Genomic DNA, 8,395 nt, shown 5'->3' on the forward strand with positions numbered 1-8,395 from the left:
AAGAACCAAACTCCGCAACGCTCGGATCTTCGGATAAAGATCTGTTTATCCAGGCGACACGAAAACCCGCCACCCACCCACAAACAACTTATCGCAACGACGGTACCCAACTATTTCCCAGCATAAGTAAAGGACGCATAAAGGCTAAGGCTGGTATTACATTAGCCATGGGCAAGAGGGAGAGAGGGTTCTATTGAACGTCAGGTAATACGTGCTAGCGAGATAACCATTCGAAGCTTTGGGAAGTATTGCCTCGAGGCGCGAATGTCTGATCCGGGGTATCATCATAAGAGGCTCTGGCGATACTCGGTTTCTGTAGACCTAGTTGCTACAGTGACAGAGGCTGGAGAACTGTTGGTCTCGGTGACCCAGTGCTTCTCGCCATTCGGGAAGGCAGTGGATAGGTCTAACGAAGAGAGGGAGGGTTAAAGGATACGTTGATTAATATCACGCAAAACCCTCTTCCAGACCCTTACAGTTGCACATGAAGAATATACACATATAGAAGGGAAATTTCCCGCTCCTCTCTCTCTCTCTCTCTCAAACCGGTTTCCAGGGGGGAGGGGCTGGTCATGTCTCCCCTACTGTCACCTGAGGGAGGACAAACAAGATCCACTTGGATTTTATTATTATTATTATTATTATTATTATTATTATTATTATTATTATTATTAAACATGTACTTTAACAATGTCTCTTATAAAGTAGACTTGCTTCTCTGTTTCTTCTAGGATACTGCTATCAGTTCCCAAGTGGATGAAGCTTTAATCCTCATATCACAACGTTCCTACCGTGTACTAAGTATATGGGAGTTTTATTTCTGCCGTGGTAAAGGTATTAATATTAAATTACAGCCAGCACATCCAACTCTCATCACATGGCTTGCTGGTGTTAACAGCTGGCAATGAATGTTTGGTAAGACTGACAATTCTTTTCTCTTACTATCGAGCATGCTTTAATTATCATCAGTTGTTCTCGTGGTAAATTCCTTAAATGAAGCCCTTTCTACTCATATTAAAACGATTAAAAAATTAAATGGATATTCCCTTGAAAACTCGGTCGAACGTAAGCAGAGATGACGGACAATTTGCAGCGTGACCTCTTTCTCCAGTGGCCTGGGGGCAACTGACGGTATGGTTGATACTTGATCCTATGGTGACTCGGTGAGTCGGATGCTGACGCAGATTATTTTGAAAATCGTTATCTCGGGACCAGGCGGAGGATGGAGAGAAAGTTGCACGTAGAGCGGTTTATGTTTTCGTGTATTGTCAAGTCTTTGTCACAGAATTATATGGCTAGGGAAGGTCCGTAACATTCGTTCTCCTCTCTCTCTCTCTCTCTCTCTCTCTCTTAAAATATTTCATCTTCTTTTTAAGAACTTCCTAGTGGGTACGTGTAGAACAACATAATATGTATCTTAAGTTTAGTATAATTTCTTTGATTTTAGTATCCATTTCCTGAGGGTAGTTATTATTGTTATTGTTAAAAGCAGCAGCAGTAGCAGTACTACTACTACTACTACTACTACTACTACTACTACTAGTAGTAGCAGTAGTAGTAGTAGTAGTAGTAGTAATAATAGTAAAGAGGTAAATTTGACGTTTCCTAAAAGTATAAATGATATTGCCATTTTTTCTCGTTCGCTTTTGTTAATTTAAACGTAGAAATCCTAACCATTTTTTTTTTAAATTGCCTGTGTACAGTACAGTGTTTCGGTTTCTTTTACCCAGAGCCGTCTTTCCAGGGCACGATTTACTCTGTTAGGGATGCTTTGTAAATCTAGTGGTTTTTTGCTGATTAAAACATCATCTGAATATTGTAAGTCTGTCACCTTTGTATCATCAATCCAGTCTTTGCGTTACCTTTCACGTATGACCACTTTTAGTTTTCTGTAAAAGAAAACTATTGTGCCGGCTTTGTCTGTCCGTCCGCACTTTATTCTGTCAGCACCCTTTTCTGTCCACACTTTTTCTGTCCGCACTTTTTCTGTCCGCACTTTTTCTGTCCGCCCTCTATCTTAAAAACTACTGAGGCTAGAGGGCTGCAAATTGATATGTTGATCATCCACCCTCCAATCATCAAACATACCAAATTGCAGCCCTCTAGCCTCAGTAATTTTTATTTTATCTTAGGTTAAAGTTAGCTTTAATCGTGCTTCTGGCAACGATATGGGATAGGCCACCACCGGGCCGTTGTTAAAGTTTCATTGGCCGTGGCTCAGGCTCATACAGCATTATACCGAGACCACCGGAAGATAGATCTATTTTCGGTGCCCTTGATTATACGCTGTACAGAAAACTCGACTGCGCCGAAGAAACTTCGGCGCATTTTTTACTCATTTCACTGAAATATCTATGAAAATTGCCAACAAGCTAGGTGAAATAACATTATGTTCTAGCACCCAAGGATTTACAGCGAATACATTTGATAAGAACCTGTCACTATTAATTCTATATAACTAATAGAAATTCCACAGTGCACTAGCTGATCCGGGGGGTGGGGGCCCTGGGAACGTTTCCCCCCCCCCCATGGAAAGTAATAATAAAATAATAACATTGAAGATTTAGATAATAATAACATAAATGAGAAATATTAAAATAGGAAAAAATAATAATAAAATTTTGATAAAAAATAATAACAATAATAATAATAATATATATATGTATATGTATACATATATGTGCGAGTGTATGTATAATATGAAAACTGGTGTCTCCCCCCACCATGAAATGTTTCTGGATCCGCTAGTGCCATAATGTTGGTCCATGGACACTGTCAAATAGCTTCTGTTGTCAGCAAAAGCCATCAAAAGGGCTTTGCTAAATTCCTTCCATTGCTGCACAATATGTCTTCACACAAATATTTGATTCGTGCTTTTTTTTTTTTTTTTTTAATCATCTTATTCGTCTCTTAAGTTTTTCATCAGTTTCTTTCTCCATTCTGTTGATAATATGAACACTGAATATGTTAAGTACATCCAGCGTCAGTGCAATAGCTCTATTGTTTTCACCTCAAAAACTGTGATTTCATTTACATAGAAAAACTGTTCTTTTTTCAGCCTCCGGAATATCATTCAAATTATCCCGCTCATATCTCTTATTCAGTACCTCACAAAAATATTCTGCCTAACGCCCTTTCTTCTTCTTCTTCTTCTGAAGTTATCACTGACCAACCCGTTCTTTTGATAAGTATTTTTTTTTTTTTCCAGCCATGGATATTTTTCGGTAATAATTCTCTAGACCACCCTAACATCAGTGCTGTTACCTGGATGTGTGTTTTTATCAACATCGTCAGCCTGTTTCTCTAAAAATCTTTTCTTATCTCTTCTTGGAATTCATTCAACATCTTTATCTCGACTTGAGGACTTTATATACTCTACGTTGCGTTCTTTATCCCGTCCATGAAATTTGTGTTCAGGTACCTTATACTTCTGTCTCTCCTTTATTTAATCCCAGGTTTCATCCAATATCGACGGTTTCTGTCTTGCTTTCCCATATCCAAGTATTACTTCTTTTTAGCTTTCTGTAAAAGAGAACTATTGTACCGGCTTTGTATGTCCGCCCGCACTTTTTTCTGTCCGCACTTTTTCTGTCCGCCCTCGGATCTTAAAAACTGTTGAGGCTAGAGGGCTGCAAATTGGTATGTTGATAATCTACGCTCTAATCATCAAGCACGCCAAATTGCAGCCCTCTAGCCACAGTAATTTTTATTTTATTTAAGGTTAAAGTCAAACTTAATCGTGCTTCTGGCAACGGTATAGGATAGGCCACCACTGGCAGTGGTTACAGTTTCATGTGCCTCGGCTCATACAGCATTATACCGAGACCACCGAAAGATTGATCTATTTTCGGTGGCCTTGATTATACGCCGTAGAGGCTGTACGGAAAACTCGATTGCGCCGAAAAAACTTCGGCGCAATTTTTACTTTTTTTTTTTAACTGAATTCTGGTACAATAACATCCTAAAATCAACTGTACACCAAGTTCAGTACTGATATCCAGTCTTGGTTTCAAACCCGGCCTCATTCATACATTAAAACATTAATGTATAAATATTTGAGTAAACCAATAACTTGCTGATTACCATCACTATATTACATCCAGGTTGAATTGATATGGTCAATAGTGACCCCAACTATGATACAGCAAAGACAAAGCTGTATATCTCCCCAACAATTATTAAAAATTGAACTTGTAATGCATTAATACAAGGTCATTTTGTTAATAATTACTGAGGAGATACAAAGCTTTGTCCTTGAAATATCACAGTTGGTATCACAAGTGATTACATCATTTCAATCCTGATGTATTGTTGTGACGGCAATCACGCAAATAATTTGCTTGCTCAAATATTTATAAACTAATAATTCTCGCTGGGATTTATGTTCATATTTCCTCGTTAATTACCGAATAACATTCCATTCGGCAGTACCTATTTTTTTTTTACCAATTCCCTTGTGTACTCAAGAATTTATTGCACTCTAATGTATATTTTTGAACTTTGCAATTCTTTTATTGTCGTTGGCAATTTTCATTCTAAGTGCCAATTACCATCTGTTTTCATAGATGTATATATTGATCTACAAACAAGTTTAATGACCAGTGCTATAACACGTCGATGAAAGAAGAAGGAATAAAGAAAGACTTACAAAACACAAATTTATTGAATTATGTACAAATTTGGCTCTATTGCATGTATATCACAAAAAAATTTCCTGTTTACGTCATCTAAAGTTATACTAGCAAACTTCATTATTAGAGTCATCCGGTGAGGCTCTACTGTATGGAGTCATAAAGATAACTAATTCCTGAAATTTCATTAATGTATATTTTTTGGATATCGATAATTTTGGGGATTAATAATTTTGCTTTGATTAATCATAACGTCAGTTGTGCTTTCTCCATTTAAAGAGGATTTCATATTTTGCAATTAAAAGGGCATTCATGTCGATTATATTTTACACGAAGAATAGTTTTGTTTTTATTTCAAATTAATTTTTTTTTTATTTGTGCTTCTTGGGAGTGATGGAGATTCTAAACAAATTTATTATTTATTACCTTCGAATAAAACGTTTCTTTTTAAGTCAATAACTGTTTCAAATGAATCTTAGAAATTTCGAATGTTGAATTTATATATATATATATATATATATATATATATATATATATATATATATATATATATATATATATATATATATATATATATATATATATATATGAATGTGTATGTATGTATGTATGTATGTATGTATATATATATATTATATATATGTATATATATATATATATACATACATACATATATATATATATATATATATATATATATATATATATATATATATATATATATATATAGATTCACTTGATCACAAACTCCGATCACTCGATACCCTCAATGAAACTTCACAACAAGTCATCAGCATATGACGGTACTAAATCATCCCCACGGATTTTGGAACTGTTGCAACCAACTCTATAATCAGCTGACCAATAATATTAAGTGCTGCCATATGTTTATTGCTAAATCGCCCCCGTTATGCGCTCGAGGGCATTCTTTTCTCTTCAGAGGAAAGTTTCAAGCGAAAGGAAATAACGAATATAGTCACAATGAGAGAGAGATATATTATATTGGTTGCAAAATTATAATTGGTTGACACACTCTAGTAACTGGAATTTTGAATCGTTATTATGTGATCATGGGATGGAAACACTGAATGAAATGGGATTAGTAATGGGAGTAGTAGTTGTTGTAGTAGTAGTAGTAATAGTGGGAGTAATAGTAGATATAGTATTAGTAGTAGTAGTAGTAGTAGTAGTAATAGCAGAGGCAGCAATAGCGGTTTAACACTTAAAATGTATTTTTTTTAAATAACTTCCATTTCACATATAACCTTCTTCAAGCTATATATTTCACGAATTTTGTTTTAAAGAATGATTTTGGAATATAAACAAAATAAGCAGACCATTTTATTTATCAAGGAGCTCTGATTCAATGAATAATTACGAATTCTGAAGAATATTCTTCATCTATATTCATTTCAATTATGTAACAATAACGGGGCTGCCTTATAATACTTGTATCAAATTCTCAATTATAATTAAAAAAAGATTTCAAGTTAACAGTTTTATCAATTTCCACTTCAGGGTTCACTGACTATAATTAAAAGAAAGATTTCAAGTTAACAATTTTATCAATTTCTACTTCAGGATTCACTGACTATAATTGAAAGATTTCAAGTTAACAATTTTATCATTTTCCACTTCAGGATTCACTGACTGTAATTAAAAAAAGATTTCAAGTTAACAATTTTATCATTTTCCACTCCAGGATTCACTGACTATAATTAAAAAAAGATTTCAAGTTAACAATTTTATCATTTTCCACTTACGGGTTCACAGACTGGCTAAGAGTATTTTAAATTGCATTTCACTAATGGTTCATGGTAAAATCTTTTCATCTATCAGAACATGGTTGGAATATCAATGAGCATCATTTACATCTTTAAAATATATATAACAAATTTCTCTGACTCTTAAAGAAAACAAGGAATATATATATATATTTTTTATCTGTATATTGTAACCTAATTTAAAACTTCATGAAAAAAAAACAGATTTTATTTTGATATTTAGGTGTTTATATTTTTCTTTGAAATACTCATTTTTGTTTGCTTCAATCTTGGGGAGTCTTAGAAGAACATTTTCTAGAAGACTAAAACTGGAGTTAAAACATTATTAGACGAGGAGGTCATTGGTAACATTTTGTCATTAAACGTGTACCATCTTTCAATAATAACAAAAACAACAACTATGACAATAGAGACATATTAAGGTTGGATGAGAGAGAGAGAGATAGATAGAGAAAGGCAATTTTCCTCCAAATATCGTTTTGTGCAAGTAATCCTTCATTCTTCTAAAACAGATATCCTCGAGTCTTCTTACGATTTACCTCCAGGAACAGAACATTTCAAGAAAGCCCTTGGCGAAGGCCGTAGCATTTTCCTTCCAGCGCTGGAACTGCCAGTCCTACAATAGTAATATCAACTAGAACAGTTATATAGACTCATAGCAATATATATGCCTTTTATGTACAGTTATATGTTTACTCTATACACTGAAAATTGTATGTTATTTATATGTATGTACACCCGATCAATATTCTTAACTCTTTCTGGAATCGGAACAACATGAAATGCCACCCACGCGCTATTCCTGCAGATAATGATAAGAGACTTTGGGGAAGTAACGAAGCACAATTCCAGGACGTTTCAAGATTTACGATTAATTATTACTATTATTATTATTATACATTTCTTGGCTGCAACAGATCTGTGTTTATTTTTTTTCTTTCCATTGCTCAAGGACATCCTTGGGAATGGTTTATCACAATGCATTCTGTCAGTCACAGGAGAGGGAGAGAGAGCCTCGTAATTCCGACTCTTCTTCTTCTTCTTCTTCTTCTTCTTCTTCTTCTTCTTCTTCTTCTTCTTCTTCTTCTTCTTCTTCCACAGACTGCTCTTTTTATTTTCATAGGAAAACTGTGATTGCATAAAAGGATTATCATACAGGTTTCAGTCTAGTACACACGACACACAAACGCACGCGAGGAAAAAAAAAACTCATCTTAAATAGTATTTGAAGGGGCGTTTCATCCCTCCAGCACGACAACCTTTCAGTAAGCAATGTGGACTTTTGTTTGACAAAGCTTTTGCATTTGGTCTCTGTGTGAGTATCAGTGGTCGAGAAGGCGTGTGCTGTTATGTATGTATTATATGTATCCCCTTGCATAGCAGTATGCAATATACAACGCCAATAGCCGTAAGTTAGAGAGCACTAGCGATATTTTTTTTTTCCATGCTTTACACAATCAGAAAGTTGCACTTGCAAGCATTTTCGAAAAACAGCCTTTTTCCTGATTTTTTAAGGTTTTTTTTTTTAGCAACACTCACGTCTAATATCAACAAAAATATTGAAACGAAAGACATTAATGCTATGGAAATGTCACGCAATGCGATCTTCACTCAGATGGAAAAGGAATCGTCAGCACTTTTAGATGGAGAAATGATAATCGTTGTTTGGTCATAAGATCTCCATTGGTTCGAATGAAAGCTTCGTTTCAAAATCATGAAATGGTTTTCTTCTTTATTATCATTTTTAATAGCCCAAGAACCGGCTTTTCTACGTTTTCTTGGAGAAAAATCACATTTCTTTGTAGCTATTTAATTTTAATAAGTTCTCAACATTATGTTCTGCGTCGAGAATTAGTTAAAGGGAATAAAACAGCACACTGTATAATGTTTTGAGGCATAGCTGAGTAATATCTCTTTCATATTAATCACATGACCACGCTTACTGAATGACAGACACCTTTCGGCATAAATGTAATCAGC

The 8,395-nt window shown here is 34.7% G+C and overlaps 1 protein-coding gene across 1 annotated transcript in view; it reads right to left on the reverse strand.

Annotated features, from left to right (window-relative positions):
- Positions 1 to 6,666: 6,666 nt before the first annotated feature.
- CARPA (Carbonic anhydrase-related protein A) overlaps positions 6,667 to 8,395 on the reverse strand; it is a 67,924-nt gene continuing 66,195 nt past the window's right edge. The window contains exon 8 of the mRNA XM_067083254.1: positions 6,667 to 8,395. This exon is cut by the window's right edge and continues 452 nt beyond it. The gene's annotated coding sequence lies outside the window, so the exon portion shown is untranslated.

The sequence above is a fragment of the Macrobrachium rosenbergii genome, chromosome 40 (genome assembly GCF_040412425.1).
Source record: "Macrobrachium rosenbergii isolate ZJJX-2024 chromosome 40, ASM4041242v1, whole genome shotgun sequence".
In the NCBI taxonomy this organism is placed as follows: domain Eukaryota; kingdom Metazoa; phylum Arthropoda; class Malacostraca; order Decapoda; family Palaemonidae; genus Macrobrachium; species Macrobrachium rosenbergii.